Source organism: Lacerta agilis, chromosome 15, assembly GCF_009819535.1.
Source record: "Lacerta agilis isolate rLacAgi1 chromosome 15, rLacAgi1.pri, whole genome shotgun sequence".
NCBI lineage: Eukaryota > Metazoa > Chordata > Lepidosauria > Squamata > Lacertidae > Lacerta > Lacerta agilis.
Window position 1 is genome coordinate 31,979,020 of NC_046326.1, and position 17,810 is coordinate 31,996,829.

The window sequence follows — 17,810 nt, forward strand, 5'->3', positions numbered from 1 at the left end:
CATGAGTGGGGAGCCTGTGGCCCTTGAGTTGATGTTTGACTACAGCCCCCGCCAGCCCTGTCCATTGACCATGCCAGCTGGGGCTGATGGGAGTCGGAGTCCAGCAACATCTGAAGGGCGATGGGTTCCCCACTCCTGACTTACAATGAGCTGTCTTGATGTCAGGCGGTGAGATCAGTCACTGGGCACTTTCTTGTTCTCACATCCCACTAAGATAGAAAAGGACCTTTTAGCACCCTTAACTAATTGGTTAATCACTGGCTGTGCTCCCACAGCAAGCACTGATTACTCTATTAAGTTTCAGTTGTGGGATTATTATTATTATTATTAATTATTACCATCCTTGTATGGCGGGGGGTGTCCTCATTAATAAAAAGAGGAAAGGCTTGCAGGAAGAGCCCGTGGCATTTGGTAATCACAATGTAAACCACGGAACACCTAACCAAAACATGCGCAGAAGGATGGCGCCCATCGCAATTGTCAGCTCTTCCACTTGTTTTGCAAAAGCTGCAAGGCCGATCAAAGTACAAAATCAAATTTCCAAATTGTCTCTGACGCCTCCTGTTGTCTATGTGTATATGCGTGAGCATAGAGCCGTGTGGAAAGCCGAGTGTGTGCGTGAGTGTGTGTGCAATTTTATACGTCTGTATTTTCTTACGTACTTCTTGCACGCATAGAGTGCATTACTGCCACCTTTTTTCAATAAGCTGTTTTATCAGTTACGGCTTCTACAAGTTTGCTGATTTAGACTCCTTTATTGCCATATCTTTAAAACTAACGATAGACAATTTCGGTATATATATATTATTTTTGCTTATTTATAGGTGCTGTATTTTATTATCTGATTGTTAGGGATGAAAGGGGGCAAATATTCTTTAGAGGGATAGACTGCCGGCAGTATTGGGTATAATTTACAAGATGTAGTTGTCATACTGTATATTATTGACAGACTTTTTCTTTTCTTTCGTTTTTTTGGGTCCGTATTGTGTATCATGGAAAACTTTGTCTTAGGTCAACATCTTTTGATGACACTTTAATGGTGCATTCATTGCTTCTTAAGTTCTAATTAATATTTTTTTCTTTGTGATATGGGGAGGGGGGCAGGGGGAAAGGTATTCTGAGTTTTAAAAATGTGTTCCCAACATTACACCTCAACATGCTTGAAGTTCATTAGTAATTGATATGGAGGGAGGGGCTATAAGATGTGAAACCACCTTCCTTGCACGTGTTTTTTGGGTTTTTTTAAGGCAGTTGTGTATTTTGCGGTCTCTTTTCAAGGACTGACAGCAGCACTTAGTTCAGATCTTCACAAATTTAAATGTTTGGTAGCTTTAAAAGAAAAGAAAAATGCCTTTTCATGGCCCAGGACGAAGGCTCTAGGAGGCTGCAAGGCAGGCTTGCTTTGACCACTTCTTGCTGTTAATTTTATAATTTCATAAGCGTTTTGAGGGTCCGAATGTTGGAGCTTGAGGTCCACCGACAGCTCTTGGTTTGTTCCATGATGATCTGTGGTTGATAACGAGAATCTGGGCAGCAGAGAAAGCCCAGCTGTTCCAGAAGAAAATCTGGAGAAGTAAATAAGCGCTGGTGATTCTTGACTTGGGCATAATCACCCTTTCCTAGCAGATAAACCTGCTGCTGTTGGCACATACATGAAGGCTCTTAACATATGCATGGAATTTTGCGTGAGCATATCAGAGTGGGACTCGTGACTAAGGGTCTGCCGTGAGAATTCCCCACTTGCTTCTCCAAACAGGATCAGCTTCTCTTTTTTCAAATCTTCCCGTCAACTTACCCCGCTTCACTTTTATCAGGGCCAAGCATCTGAGTCGATGAAGGAATCCGTTCTTGCCTTCAGATGTTTGTATCTTTTCTTACAGCAATAGATCTCCCTTTCTGATGTTTCCTCCCCTCCCAGATAGATATGAGCATGCTTGCTGCCGTCAGGGCCCCATGATTTGATGTCTCCCCATGGAAACCTGCATCCCATAACGTCGTTACTTGTGTGGTTTAGAGCATGCCCTAGCCAAGCAGTCAGAGTTCTGCCACCCATCCTGATAAGCAATATTGAAGTGCCTTGAAATAACAGAATTCTGGTTGTCTTTCATGTGCTGTGCTTCTCCTCTCCTCTCCTCCCCTCCCCGCCCTGGTGCCTGTGGAGCATATCATAAATATTGTGTAACCTTCTCTTTCCTTTTTTCCTCCCTAGGCCCAAGCAGATCTGTCTCGTGTAACCCTCCCAGCTAGAAGCAAAAGCTTGCTTTAAGTCAGGTGGTTCATTGCAGGGAACCTTATTCACAAAACTGAAGCACTCTTAGGCCAAATCAAAGATGTTGCCGTTCTGCCAGCAGCTGCAAATTTGAAGCAGGAAAGTGCTTGAGATTCAGTATATATTTGGCACTGTGTTGTCGTTTTGGTTCCTTCCATCATTTCTGTTTTGGCTTTGAAAGGAAAGGCTGGCATGGACTCACTGGAGAGATTCCCCTGAAAGAATCATCTGTGCAAGCCCTTCTCCATCCAAAATTTGATTCTTGTGTCTTTGGCAAGAAGATTTTGGCTGGCTTTTGCAATTAGTTCTCAACTAGGCTTGGTTGGATTTGGGTCCTGGTGAGGTGTGCCGTTTGCAACCCGGTTTTCAGTCTTGGGAAATCTAGCATAACAGCCCTGGTTATAACAGCCCTAGCATAACAGCCCTAGCATAACAGCTCCTGGTTGGCAAGTTCATTGCAGTGCAAATGATTACAAACCAGTAGTTGTTAGTTACGGTGGTGAAAAACTACATTAAGAGGTCACATTTCAGCAAGTGTAGTTCTGTATTGTACAGCACCTCATGCATAGTCGCTTTCCCCAATACTTTCTTTTACAGCAATCTGCTGGCCATTTTTATGGCTGAAGCCTACTGCCATTCAGTAGTTCCCTGCCAGCCAGGCCCCCCCCCCCAAAAAAAACCATGGGAAAACATTCTAGAGACTTTTAACGGAAGGGCCATAGCTCAGTGAGGAAGCGCATTCCAACCTGTGCTACAGAAACCCCTGCCCTTGGGGGGATCTACGTTGAGAATACCAATTATGGCAGGCAAGTTTCCTTGAAAAGGCAGCACTGTTCATGCAAGTCAGTGACAAGGCTCTGCAGCCTTGGCTAATGTCCCACATGAACTAAGGCTATGCCCAGAGCCCATCCAGAATTGTCGACACGATTCGTCTGGCACTGCATGGATTATTGTGCAACGTGGGAGCCCCAAAGGTGGAGACAGCAGCTCATGCTCCTTAGTAAGCCACATCGCACTACTGAGAATAATTCCAGTTTGCCAACAAGGCTTTGGACAGTCCTAGAAGGCGTCCAGCAGGGGAGAATGAACACCCACCACTTCCTTCATGGCCCTTTCTTTCCAAGAGAGTGAAATTCACCTAAAAGGAAGGCTTTCTCAGATGCTATTTTTTCTGAGAAAATATATTTTTTCTCACCCCGTAGTGGGGGAAAGGCCAAATGAAGCCCTCTTTACAAATGCTTTTTGGAGAAATAGAGCTGTGTATAACTAGCCTCTTGAAATTCTTCACAGCTCTACTTTTGCAAAAACATTTGCAAAGAGGGCTTCATTGCTTCCAAATTCTCTTCCACAAGTGACTCCCTGTGTGCATAGACAACCTTTAATAACATGCATGTTATTAGCAGTCCCAGTGAGAGAGGGCAGAGCAGCTTTGGGTTCCGAGTCTGTGGAAATGAGCTGATCCTATGAATGCTTTATTAAAAGTAAGTGCCACTGACTTCAATGTGACTTGGCCCAGAGCCGGCCCTACCATTAGGCAGAGTGTGGCAACTACCTTGGGCAGCGGAAGCTGGAGGATGGAGAGCAGCAGCAGCAAGTTTTGTGTACCATGCAACCTGAACTGTGTCTCCAAAGCTGCCCTCGGGTGAGGTTGGACTAGATGACCCTCGTGGTTCATTCCAACTCTATGATTCTATGAGAGGGTGCTGCCCCATTGCCAGTGTTGAAGTAAGATGCAGCTGACTTGGGCAACTTCCGTGCTTGGAAAGTGCACCACCTTGTCGTCCTTCCCACACCACACATGGTATTGAGCCGGGCCTGGACTTGCTCCCAAGGAAGTGTGCATTGGACTGTAGCTTTAATCACAACGCCAAAGGGGGACAGTTTCTGCACCCAGAGCCCTTCACATAATGTTTGGTATTATTTGTCAACTTTCGTATTGACCCACATTTCCAAAGCATGCTGGCACTAACTTGCAAGTAAATTTATCTCAGAGGAGGAACACTAACCTGCCAGCCCTGAAAGATCAAGCTAACTTGCCTTCTTGCAGGTAGGCAGCTGACTTTACAGGATTCCACATTAGGGGTGTGAGGACATCAGGAAGAATGTTGTGGGAAATTGAGTACCTCTTTGGTTCTGTGCATCATCAAAGAACCATAGTTGGACCCCTAATTACTGACACCTCCTTAGATGATGTGCAGATTGGCCCAGCTCTTCCTGTGTTTGCCTGGGATGAGGCCTGGAAGAGCCCATTTCTGCAAACACCTTCTCAAATGCCTTGCTAGCTGGCAGGCAATAAAAGTTAGAAATTTCTAAGTTTGAGGTTGATGATTTTGATAAAACGCAGTTAAAACACAACCGTTGGATATTTTTAAAACACAAATTAATCAGTACACAGCTCCTGAAAAGGATGTGAGCAGTCCTCCCAGAGGAACAGTTGCATGACAAAATAATTTTAACCTCCATTCCAGTCACATTTTGGCTATTCATCTTCGTTAAAAATCACTCCCTACCTTTAGATTGAAGGAGCTCCAAAATAAGAAATGTGGTCCTTAGAGTTGCACTCCTGTCTTTTGTGTGTGTGGCTGTTGAGAGAAAAACATGCTTCAAAAAATATGCAATAGATGCCCTTGCGATTTAAAAGGATTCCCCCGCTCCTTTTTTTGTGTGGACTTCTGAAAGAAAAACTGAACAGCAAAGAAATCTTACTCTTAGCTTTAGTGTTAAATCAGATAAAGAAAAAAGTATTAGCAGAATAACATCACAGAGAGCTGCTTCTTTTTTAAATGTATTCTCTACTAGCATTGCAGCAGTCAGAGGACACTCAGCAGTTTTGTCTCTCATGCTCCATTTCAAAAGCCCCCAATACTGTCAAATTTTGGCAGTTCAGAGTTGGGGAAATCCTTAGGAAAGCACGCAAGGAAGTTGTTTTGTTTCAGAGTCTTGGGCTGCAGTTGAGAACCTTTCTGAGCACTAGGGGGTGATGGCAGGTGGAATGGTGTTCACACCTCCTTGATGATGTCCCTTAAGTCACTTCCACGACCACTTAGATGCTCTTGGAACCCTGTTGAAGCTGGTTAGCTGATGTCACACCGCTGCTCAGAAATAAAATATTTCTGTACTCTGCTCCCTTGTTTTCCAAGAAATGCATTGGATAATGTGAGACTCTGCCTGGAGCAGAATCAGATACTTTCTGAGCAAATGCAAGAAATTGTCAACATCAGCAGTGCATGCTTTTATTCTTCTTATTAGGACCTATCATTTCCAATTTGGCCTCCTCATCCTACTCATGGTTATACAAGACAATGAGGGAGGCTCCTTAGGGTGGGAGGATGCTAGGTGCCACTGCCAACCACACTGGGTTGAATCAGATGGGTGCCCTGCCCTGTAGGTGTCCCCAGCTCCAAGAATGATTCCTGGAGCAAGAAGAACCTTTCTAGCCCTGGAGCAAGAAGGGCAAAGCAGTGCGGAACCAGCTTTGTATACAAGCAAGGGGCTCGGGAACTACTATGGACACTATCACAGCGCTTGCTTAAACAGTCAGACCAGGTTTGTGGACCAGCTCTAGCCGCTCTCCCTCCTGCTGCTCACAGTTCTATGCATCCAACCCCTTGTACTCTGAGTAGTGCTAAATGCGTCCTAGGCCAGCTACATTGTGAACACTGGCCAGGCCTGTACCAGGAGAACAGCTCTCCTAGTCGGTCTCCTGTGGACTAGAACTTCCTGTGGGGTACATCCAGGAGGTCTTCTCTCTCCAAGGTTAGTTATGAGAGGAGGAGGAGCCTAACACCAATGGACAAAGCTACCTCTATTTCCTCCACAGGACTAGCAGATTGCTGGTGCCTTATATTTCAGGCACCACTAAGCACTTAATTATATCGCGTGGAAACAATCCGTTGAAATAAAGTAGTGAGGTGCTGTTTTTAAGCCACGCACCCAGTTGTTGGGACTTTTTCAGAAATTGGGTTCTTCATAACTAAGTTGTACATTGCTGGGACTTTTTAATGCAATTAACTTGCTGGTGCATTGATCTAGTAGCCGTTTGCCACCGTTTGTAGTGAAACCAAAATTCCTCCCACCCTGTGCAGAATGCCAAATATTTTAGTTGCCACCTTACATGTTTGCTTCCATTTTCTGAGGTAGTACTGCTTTCCATGGCACGTTAAGCAATCCCTCTGTGCAAAAGTCGGCCTTGGAAGGGGTGACATGCGAAGATCTGCTCATCATTGCATGTTTGGTTTCCTTTCTTCTCCTTTCTCTAATGAGAAGGTGGAGGCTGCAACTTAAGTAAACTCCACTCCCTGGTCTATATAATCCTATATGCCCAACGGCCATTGTGGAAAACTTCCTGGGAGTAAGTGCCACTGGACCCAGGAGTGCTGGCTTCTGAGCAGGAATACATAGGGTAGTGCCAGTCTGATCCAGGGTGTCACTTCTTTTAGTGACTTGTGATCTGAATGCAGGCATAGTCTAGCACTCCACTGAAGAAGAATCCCAAGGCGCTCTGTGAGCCCAACAACTGACATTGCAGCCCACTGTAAAGATTAATTGTGGACCTTTGCATCTTAGAAAAAGTATTGCACATGCACACTTAAAAGTGGCTAGCACCTAGGGCTGAAATTGTTGAAGTAATAAGTTGCATAATGAAGAAATTAATTAGTTTAATTCATTTAAAAACTAGACACGCACACACCCCTTTTAGTCGTGGAAGGGAAGCCTGTACTCCTGGATTTGCTACAAACTCTCTGAGTATCATGCAGTTCACAGTCTTCACAACTGCAAGAAACAGGATATTGGGAGTCCCATACATGAGGGCTCCATGTGCTCACGGGCATCTCTCATTTTATGTATTAAGATTTCCACAAAGGACCCTGATAAGCATGCGTGGAAGCCAGCAGTGGGAGCACATACGCTTCAAATGGTTTTCAAAGCCATAGCGTGTGTTACTTCAGTCAACAGTCATTACCAAAATACTCAAGACATCCTGTTTTAATTGGAAATTAATTGGTTAAATTCAAAAATATTCATTTACTTAAACCCATTCATCAGTTTGCTGTCCTTGTTACTCTGGTGAAAACATAATTTTTAGTTGCATGGATCATTTCTGAGTGCATACAGAATGTGTTGCCTAACTCGTGTCATTCTTGCAGGGCTCATCCATTTACTTACCTTTTAAAAAACAGATTCATTATACAACCTACTTCCTCAAACAATTCCAAATGAACATGGCTGGGATCAACGCAACTTACCCAAAATGTAGGTCTTTGAACAGCCTCGAATGGCCAGCAGTTAGACCAGGCCATGCACAAACTGTTCTACGTCTTGGACACACAATGCTTAAGACAGAATAAGAATCTTCAACGGCTTGAAAACATGCAGTGCTTCTTATCAAGCAAGAGAGGGTTTCGCACAACCTGTGCATAGCAAAACCAGGATATAATTGTGAAGAACAGGGCATATACCTTTGGTAATGGCCAGCCCAACTTCATTTTCCACTCTGTTATGAAACTGCTGAAATAAACACAAGTGCTTGGGGGCACCTTTAATTTGCAGTGTGGTGGCATGCATTTTCTTCTATGAGCATGTGAAGTTGCCTGCAGCCTGCCAGCCACTTGTGCCACCATCTTTTAAGGTACCTTGTCATTTGCAGTCATGGTGCAATTTCTAGGGCTATCAGTGGTGGGGAACCTGCGAGATGTTGCTAGACTCTAAACTCCCGTCACCATTGCCCATGCTACCAGGGGCTGGTGTCAGTTGGAGTCCAAGAACACCTGTGTGGCCACTGGTCCCATACCCATTGCTAGATTAACCACCTGCCTTTTTAATCAGTTACATCAGTTTGCATGTTACAGGTGTTTTTTGGAGATAACACAATTAAACAAAAGCTACCACTCATATTAGTAGCAAAAGCCTTTTAGTGCTGCGCTTGCTTACTCAGAAATCAGAGAATCATAGAGTTGGAAGGTGTCCCGAGGGTCATTTTGTCCAACCCCCTGCAATGCAGGAATCTCAACTAAAGCATCCATGACAGATGGCCATCCAACCTTTGCTTAAAAACCTCCAAGGAAGGAGAGCGTCGCCTTCCGAGGGAGTCTTCCACTGTTAAACAGCTCTTGCCTTCAGAAAGTTACTACTGTTGTTTAGCCAAACATGTCTAGTGAGGCTTGCTTCCAGTTAAATCTGCCTTAAGCTGCGGTCCTATACCCATTTACCTGGGAGAAAGTCCTGTTGAAGTCAGCATGGTTTACTTATGAGTAGACTTGCATAGGATATCTACTGTTCAATAACATAACAACCATTAAAGCTTGCAGTAATTTTGCTGCATTAGGAATGATGCAGTGAAGTTTCAAATGCATTTGCCTGCTTACCCGTTGTTGCGGAATAAGCAGTGTGGGGGTTGGTTTTTGAAGTATATTCTGCAGAAGTTACTATGTATGTAGGATGTCTGTACCTCTGGCATTGGCAGCATCCAACTGGATAATGTCAGTGCACAGACAGGAGGCCAAGCTTTAAAATGTCACCAGCGGACACTGGAACGCTTAGGGTGCTGATTCCTTCTGCAGTAACCAGCAGCCATGCAGATTTTGTAACCATGAAGGGGGAAAGGTTGCATATTTTAAGGCCTCAGTTGTTAAAGCTGACCTTTCCTTCCCTGCCACCATGCCGCATGTAGCTGTACATGCATCACCTTGTGTGCAGGATAGCAGTCTTTCCCCCATCATTTTAACACCCCATCACCCTGATCCAGTTATTCCTCACAGTTGCACACACCAAGTACTCTTGCCTGCAAGGGATTCATTGCGCACTGGGGCGCACACAGAAGTCATGCTTGAACCAGCTCTCCTGGTCTCTTTGGTGAGGGAGACAGCTTCACATACACAAAAAGTGTGTGTGTGTGTTTGGATGCCTCTCTGTTGGAATTGTGCACAGGAGGAGTCCATGCTGGACATCTTGCTGAACAAAGGGAAACTGGTGTGAGTTTCTGCTCTCCAGAGATTTGGAAGGTGGAAGCAAGCACGCTCTTGCAAAATACTGAGCCTTCATACGACAAGCTGTTCAAGATGTATCCTTGATTCCAGTAGGGCTAAGATAAGCTTTAAAATTCATGGCTTTAAGGAAGCAAATCATCATAATGCATTAAAAGCATGCCCCCTCAAAAAATAAATTATGGTTGTGCATTTCCCATTTTTAAAGTTGCTTGCTATAGTTAAGTAACCAAGTTTACTAGAGAAGGGCAATGGTTATTCACAAACACTTTTTTATAATTCTCATATATTGAGCTTTATTAAGGAGATTTAGATGAAAGTTTGTGTTTTGCTTTGTGATTTGTTTCCTTTGTCCAACGTCCTAAATTCTGCCGTCATTTACATCTTTCACAAACTTGCATTTGTGAACTTCTAACCTGAAATTAACCAATGATTTGGATTTCCTTTCCTTTCCTTTCGATATTACCCCACCCCACCCCCAGTTTTTAACAATATAACAATTTAACAAGCATAACTCTTACACATTCTCAGTCTAGATGGTACAGATTTGGATTTCAGCACATATCAGAGAATAACTATCTACTCAGGATCCATCAAGAAAAATGCAGAAATCTGGGTTGTCGGAGCACTAATTTTTCTAAAGCACTTAATAGCATGCATTAAATCTTTGTGCAATAAGAAATATTTTGTTTGGAGGGAGCTAACCTGTATGGAACGTGTCAAGTTAGTAAATATGAGCTCCTCTGTCTTTGAAGAGTCTGGAAGTGGCCTCTTTGATGGAATTGTGGCATCCATAATTGGTGGAATTACAGGTGGAATTGTGGCATCGTATTAGGAACACTGAGTATATGACCGTTTACCAAGTGGTTACAAAAAGGCTGGGGCTCTCATTAGGCCAACTACTCAGAGGGACACAGTACTGACCTTTGAGGAGCACATTTTATACAGATTAGTTTTTGTGATATCTTAAAATTTCTGATAATATTTCAAGAACGTCATTTCTACAAGACACCTCCTTTTGAAAATTGCAAGTTAATTTTGGGAGGACAATGCAAATAGTTTACTTTGCCTGTGGCCCAAAATAACCTTGCCTACAGTGTGAAATAGCCAGGCACCGGCACTAGTTATGTCCCACAGTTTGCAGTGTAACCACTTAGTAAGACATTGTCCTACCAAGCAATGAGGGAGATAATTTTTTTTTGCACTCCGCTTTTTAAATTATTATTATTAAGCGTTTACAGGTGTGGATAGATTTGCCTCGTTCCTTGGCACAATCATACACAGGAAAGGTTTGCCACGTGGTTGCTTGCATGCCACGATTTTGTTTTCCTTTGGTAAAGCGTCGTAATCACCTCTCCTCTTGCATTTGTGACTGCAAAACGCTCCTCCAAGCTGGTCATCAATGGATTTGAAGACCTGTAACTACAATCAGTTGAAGTGGTAATTACCAAATTTCTCTGCCTCCATTTGGGGAGCGGACGTGTTGCGGACGTTCCCGGCCAAATTTACTTCTGTGGCGGCCCTTTTGCACAGCCTAGCTATGACAGGACAGACAAAGTTACGACTTTGCAGGGGGTTGGACTAGATGGCCCTCAGGGTCCCTTCCAACTCTGCAATTCTATGATTCTACCTGATAGACACAATCATGCAAGTTATCTGCTAGGCACTTAGTGTCTCAAACATCCCACCCCACCTACCTTGATACCTGACCCGTGTTATGCAACCTTTAAAGGCACTGAAGCATCTTATTCTTAGGCTCTTGGGGAAAGGGACTTAACAATAAGTTCATTCCAGTTTAACTGGGACTTGTTAAAAACAAATGCAAAACATCTGCTTTTCTGCCTCTTTAGTCATCATCATCAGCACTTATCTGTGAAGTGGTTCTGTTAATCAACTGCACCACAAGCATATCATATATTTTGTTTCATCCCAGAAACTCGCACAAACATTGAGCCTTTCCTACGTGTAATGAGATTATTATTATTTCCCAAAGTGCTTTCCAGAGCTTCCTGCATAAAACTGCAATGGCCATGCTCACATATCTGTCCCAAGCGTACACAGTTGCATGACTCGTGCGAGTGGCTGCACGGCTTGACTTGCACCTCAGGTGGTCAGCCAAGACTCATATCATTCCTTTGTATATTCTGGATACTTTGTAAATGTGTGTAAAATCGTTTTTTAATTTAAAGATCTTCTGCTTTGAGAGTTTAGAAGGACGCAGCTTTGGGTGGGGAAGGCAAGAAATGAAGCAAAAGCACACAGTGCTCTGAGCCTCCTTGAGTCTGTGGAATGGGTCCGTGAAGAGGCATTTTTTGCTGTTCCCAAAGTTCATCGCCATTTCTAGCAAAGTATTTTCAGCCGAGAGACTGCTTTCCTCAGCAAGGTTCCTCTTTCACCTGAGTGCGTCTTTTCCAAATTTAAAATTGCAAGGTCTGTTTCTGCTACGTGAGAATACCTATCGTATGCTAACATCTGGCAGCACGGAGCGTGTTGACTTTGGTGGTGCTGTGAGTGATGTCTCACCCTAGGGGTGTGGTTTAGTTTTTTGTTTTGTTTTTTTTGGAGGGGGGTGTTTAAAAGAAACTTCTGCTCCTTCTCCTTCCATTGCCTCTGCACCAGGCCCCATGTGCCATAGTAACTCTCCAGAAGTAGACTGAAAAGGAGCTTGGCATGGAACAGAGATGACTACACACGCTCTGTTTGAAAACTTTCAGGTGAGGGTTAAGGATGACGTGAGCCATGCAGCTGTCAGCCTTGCATCTCAACCTGCTTTTGGGATTCTCTGGGCTGTTCAAGTGAGGGAGTGGGGATGAGAACAGGAGACTCCACCCACAGAGGCCAGAACCAGTCCAATAAGTTTTGGAGCCTGAGGCAAAAATCCAAATGTCGCCTCTCCTCTCCTCTCACTCCCCCACCTCCCTCACTTGATGGTGGTCAAAATACAAGGAGACACTAAATAATTGGACATTTTGTGGTGTTTCACCACCCTAATTGGTCCAGCTCCAAGGGGGATTCTTTCTCTGCCCATTTGTAATGATGAACACAGTTGAGTGGCATGGCGTGCAACTGTTCTTTGAGGTGGCAGTACGAGAGGCAGCAGCTTACGCAGAAACAAAGAAAATGAAGGGGGGGAAGTTGCTTCTTTTGTTTTTAAAAAGCCCCGTTACTGTGCAGAAGAAGGCTTGCCACTCATTTAGCAAACCCGTAGGGTGATTCCAGGGAGTCCTGGGGTTGCATTCAACTAGGTCCTGTTCCGTGTAGACCCTTTGAGCTTGCCAAACGATGAAGTTACTCACCTCCATTAACTTCAGTGGGTCTACTTTGAGTAGGACTAGCCCTGAATGGCACCCCTGCCCTTCCTCGGAGTCTCTGGGTGCAAGCAGCCCACTTGAAGGGTCTTTGGGCATGAGCCAACTGCACAGCATCAAAATGAAGAGGAGTCGTGTGGGAACATGTCTGGTTAACTTATGAAGAGCAAGGAGGAGGTCCTGGTGGATCGTGACCCCAGCCAAACCCAACCACTTTCCCCTTCCTTTTTTATTTTTTTTATTTTCTTGCGCTAGTTTGGACTGGTGATGGGTGGGGTAAGGAAGGTCTACTTTTAAAATAATGAGCTTTTGGTAAAGGTGTGTTCCCCACCCCTTAAATTGTTATTCTTTCTTCTCCAAATAGTCTATGCATTTCCAATGTCGAAAGTCGTTTTCTGCCGCTCTCCCCCCACCCCACCCCTCCCTGCCCAAAAGGCACTGTGTGTTCTGCTCTGTGGACAACACTCTGAGAATGTCATGTGTGCAAATTTGGACGTTTTAAATCCAAAGTAAATGGCAACCTAATTTTTTGTTTGTTTGCTTGCTTCCCCGAAGTCCCTTTTCACACACACATATATATATATATAATTTTAAGTCAAGGCCACGATCCGCCTCAAGAGGCTTGTGTGCACGTCCCATTGAAACCTGGGGGCTTGCACAGGAGACCTTCCCAGCGGGTCATGCGCTCTGAAGATTTTAAATTTTTTTGTTTTTGTTTTTGTTTTTTGCATTTGTGCAATAACTACTTGCCATTTTATCGGGCTAACCTTTGGACTTGCCCTGACTACTAACACAGCACAAAATGAACTCGAAACAAAAAAAAAAGGTGTATTTTTTTTCCTGAGAATATTTTCTTTTTTAAAAAAAAAATTTGATGATAAGCTCCATTTTACCCCCGGTGTACTTGTGGTGTCCGACATTTTTAGCAGTATTTTATATATATATATATATAAATATTATATTATTATTATTATTATTTTCCTGTAACGCACTAAGTCTTAGATGTTTTTAGACGCTCATTTCTTATATTCACAATCACAGATTTTAATGAAATACCCTCACAAAGACCCAATTGACCAAAAAAGTGTCTTCTTTTTTTTTGTACAAGTAGCTTTGAGAAGCCCCACGTTGTGTTGCTGTGATTTCATCTTTTGTAACATTTTTATTTCTTGTTCAAAAGTTTATTAAAGAAAAAAAGTTTTATATGGCCGGCTGTGATGGAGTGGGGGGCCTCCCCCCGTGAGGGGGGGGGCGGCATTTCCTTCCTGTCTTGGGCCCGCCATACAATGTTCTGTTCTCAGCACTGTACAACAGTCCCTATATGATATGGAGAAGCAATATCACTGTACGAAACTCACATGATGTATTATTATAATTCACTAGCACCCTAGGTGTGATAATTGAAGTAAATATCTTTTATACAAACATAATGACGTGTAGGTTGTCTTTCTTCAGGCAGACTGGACTCAAAAGCAGCAAACATTTTAATGGGGTTTCTGTTTTTGCTCGCCTGCGAGTTAAATATGTTGGACATGATGATTGTGTGTTTATTGTGAGAAGACGGCAGCCTTTTCAGCGCAAGATCTATCTAGCCATCATTCACATTTGCTCATTTTTTAATAGAAAGGGGGGGTGGAATCTGTGTTTTTCCGTAGGTGGGGAAACACTTGATTTTTCCCAGCGTTGCAGAACTACAGCTCTTTGTGTGCCTTCTCCGCCAGAGGTATGGAGGGTGGCAACACGAGAACAGGGCCTTCTTTGCAGTGGCTCCCCATTTGTGAAATAGTCTCCCCAGGGAGGTTCACAAGGCACCTTCATTATACACCTTTAGGCACCAGGCAAAAGCTTTCCTTTTTAACTAGATGTTTGGCTGATTGACATCCAGTGCCCTTTTAAAATGTATTGGGGTGGGGTTATTGGTTTGTTTACATTTCTGTCATGAATTTTGTGTTTTTATATTGCAGTTTTGTGTTGTAACCGGCTTGAGACCTGCAGGTTTAGGATGGTATACAAATTGAATTATTAATTATTATTATTATTAACAACAACAACAACAACTCCCTTCAGCACCAGCTGGTGTGGTCTGGGGTAACGGAAGTTGTAGTTCGGCAACATCTGGGGGGCCAAAGGTTCCCCCTACCTGGTGTGTGCGCGCACACACACACACACAAAGATAGCGGGTTGGGTCCGTAGGTGCCCCTCCCCTGGGAGAAAGCCTATTGCACTCAACAGAAGAGATATTTACAACTTGGTGGAAGAGCGCTGTGTGTGAGAAAACTGGCTCCCAAATCCCAGCATCTTCTTCCATTTCAACAAGCTCTATCTCTCTGCCCTTTTGGGGGGCGGGTCCACTGGAGTATATTTGCTATTGTCCATATCCTTCATATTCACTCTTCCTCATATTGTACCACAGCCCATTTTGTCCTCCACAAATAAATTTGCAAATGTGCCAAAAATCAAAGAAGGCAGCAAAAAATCATCTCCCCAGTTTGCCCACCACCATTCAACCACCCAAGTAATTAATTCCAAAAGGTATTAAGTATAAATTTATTCACTCATTCATAAATATGAATTCATTCATTTCCTCAGTATACCCACTGACAACCCAATTAATCAATCCAAAAAGGTATGAAAGATAAAAAATTGTTCATTTATAAATTCAGTCTTTTATCCACCCCAGTATAACCAATGATCAACAACCCAGCTAATCAATCACTAAACTAAATACAATTTTTGTTTTATTTCGAAGTGCATGCCATTGAAATCATTCCCAAGAGAACTGAAATCCCAAGTTTTAATTGCCACTAATACATTCCTACACATAGAATCAGTACTATCAATTGTATACTTCGAGTGGAGTTTACTTGCAGAAATTAAAGTAAAGCTATTTGTATATCAACTAATTCGATTCTATTTTATTTATATTTTTTCTAAATTTTCCTTTTCTTTTATAAGCTAGTGAGCATAAGCAGCTGATTCTACTCTGAACAACAAACAGCCCCCAAAGCTCTTCCCCACCCCAAGCCCCCAAAAAACACCCTAAACCAAGGGAAAAGGAATAACCAAAGAATAAGGCAACCCCATCCACAGAATTTGTTCCAATAAAGAACCAGAAGTAATTTCCAATAATGCCAAAACCAAGGAACCTGAACACAACCAGTCTGAAGCAGTGCCAGATTTATGTATAAGCTAAACAAGCTATAGCTTAGGGCCCCACTCTCTTGGGGTCCCCAAAAATATTTAAAGGGGGGGGAACGATGTACACTTCCAAAATATAAGATAAAAAACAAATAAAATAAAACCTACGTACAGCAACAGTGTTTTGTGTTGTGTAGGCTCCTGTGATGTAAGTAATGGGCCCCGCCTGCTATCCTGCTCCCTAAAATATCACATATAAAGGGCCCCATGACCTTCAGTAGCTTAAGGCCTCATCAAACCTAAATCCGGCCCTGGTTCCAGATGGGTAAAAGAAAGCACACAGTTAAACCATGGACCTCCTTCCCTCAGGAAGCAGCGATGGCCTCCAATTTGGATGGCTTTAAAAGAGAATTAGACAAAGGAGAGGGCTACTGATGGCTGTGCTCATCCTCCGCATTTGGAGGCAGCCGTTCTTGTGAATTGCCAGAAACTACAGGAAGGGAGAGGGCTCTTGTACTTGAATCCTGCTTGCTGGTTTCCCACAGGTTTAATAAAATAATAATAATAATAACAACCCATCTGACTGGGTTGCCCCAGCCACTCTGGGCGGCTTCCAAAATACATTAAAACAATAAAACATTAAACTTAAAAAAAAAAAAACACTTCCCCATACAGGGATGCCTTCAGGTGTCTTCTAAAGGTTATGTACAGTGGTACCTCGGGTTACATACGCTTCAGGTTACAGACTCCGCTAACCCAGAAATAATGCTTCAGGTTAAGAACTTTGCTTCAGGATAAGAACAGAAATTGTGCTCTGGCGGTGCAGCGGCAGCGGGAGGCCCCATTAGCTAAAGTGGTGCTTCAGGTTAAGAACAGTTTCAGGTTAAGAACGGACCTCCAGAAAGAATTAAGTACGTAACCAGAGGTACCACTGTAGTTAGTTACCTCCTTGACTCCTGATGGGAGGAATTTTAAATGGGAGGTTGGCCACTCAGAGATCAGGATGTTAGACCCGATGGGCCATGGGCCTTAAATCTTCTTTTATTGAATCAAAAGAAGGGCCTTCAAGCCACCATGCTGTATATTCCGCCTCCTACCAATAATCCCTATGTATCGTGCCACATAAAATACACCCCAAGCACAATGCACTTCCACAAGCAAAGGAGACACCAAAAAGTGACTCTGTTCCCCCCAGGCTGTGCTAAGCCCCCAAGGCAGGAAAGCAGGGAAGGCCAGGCCCAACCACTGAGAGGCACTCCCCTGCTTTCCAGCGCTTGCCACCTCCTCAGCACTAAGGCAGAGGACGGCAGCAGATGAAATCCCCTCAAGTGCTGGTTGGAGGAGAGTTACGAACCCCTTGGGATAACTCGGCGGGGGAGCCATGTTGAGATCTAGTAAAGCAGCTTCCTATGTTTCTAAATTCTATTCTAGGGGCAAACAGAAAAAGGAGGGGTAGTCCTGCTCAGAGGACAGTTGGAGGTGGGGATTAGAAATGGATATATTATGTCCGACCCTTTGGAGAGAGGTGGGAGAGGAACTGAGGCTGCAGTCCTCTGCATTTTTATCCAGGACCCACTGAATATGTAACAAGTGGGGCTCCTGAATAAGCATGCACAGAAGTGCCTATCCCCACACCGGCAACTAACATGACCAGCATTTAAAATACGTACAGATGCACATACAATAAACAGCTAAAGCACACACAGAGAGTCAGTGGCAGGGGGCGGGCAAGGGGAACACAACTGGGCAGACTGTGCGTCAGGAGCTGGAGTCTGGGGTTGGTCAGCAATAAAACACCCAACGTCAGTGAAGATAAGGAAACCAAAACAGCGCAGGCCTGGTGACCCCAGTAGGTCTTGCCCCAATGAGGCAGTTGCAAGAAGGTCCCCACTTTCCCATCACTCTCTAAGGGTCCTGCTCCCTCAGGTCCTTCTCCAGCAGCCTAAGGCTCCGTTGTCTTGTCTCTCTGCTTTGCCCTCATCATCTCCCCTCTTCTAAGCTATGGGAGGCTAGCAGGGGAGGGAAGCTGGTGGCAGCAGGAAGGGGAGACCCCCTGGCTTCTTCAGCAGCCTGCTTCCCCTCTGCCTCTTGGCTACCCTCTTCTCCAGCCTT

General features: G+C 44.0%; 1 protein-coding gene across 2 annotated transcripts in view; it reads left to right on the top strand.

Moving 5' to 3' along the window:
- CUX1 (cut like homeobox 1) overlaps nucleotides 1-17,810 on the top strand; it is a 268,675-nt gene that overhangs the window by 235,670 nt on the left and 15,195 nt on the right. The window lies entirely within an intron of this gene.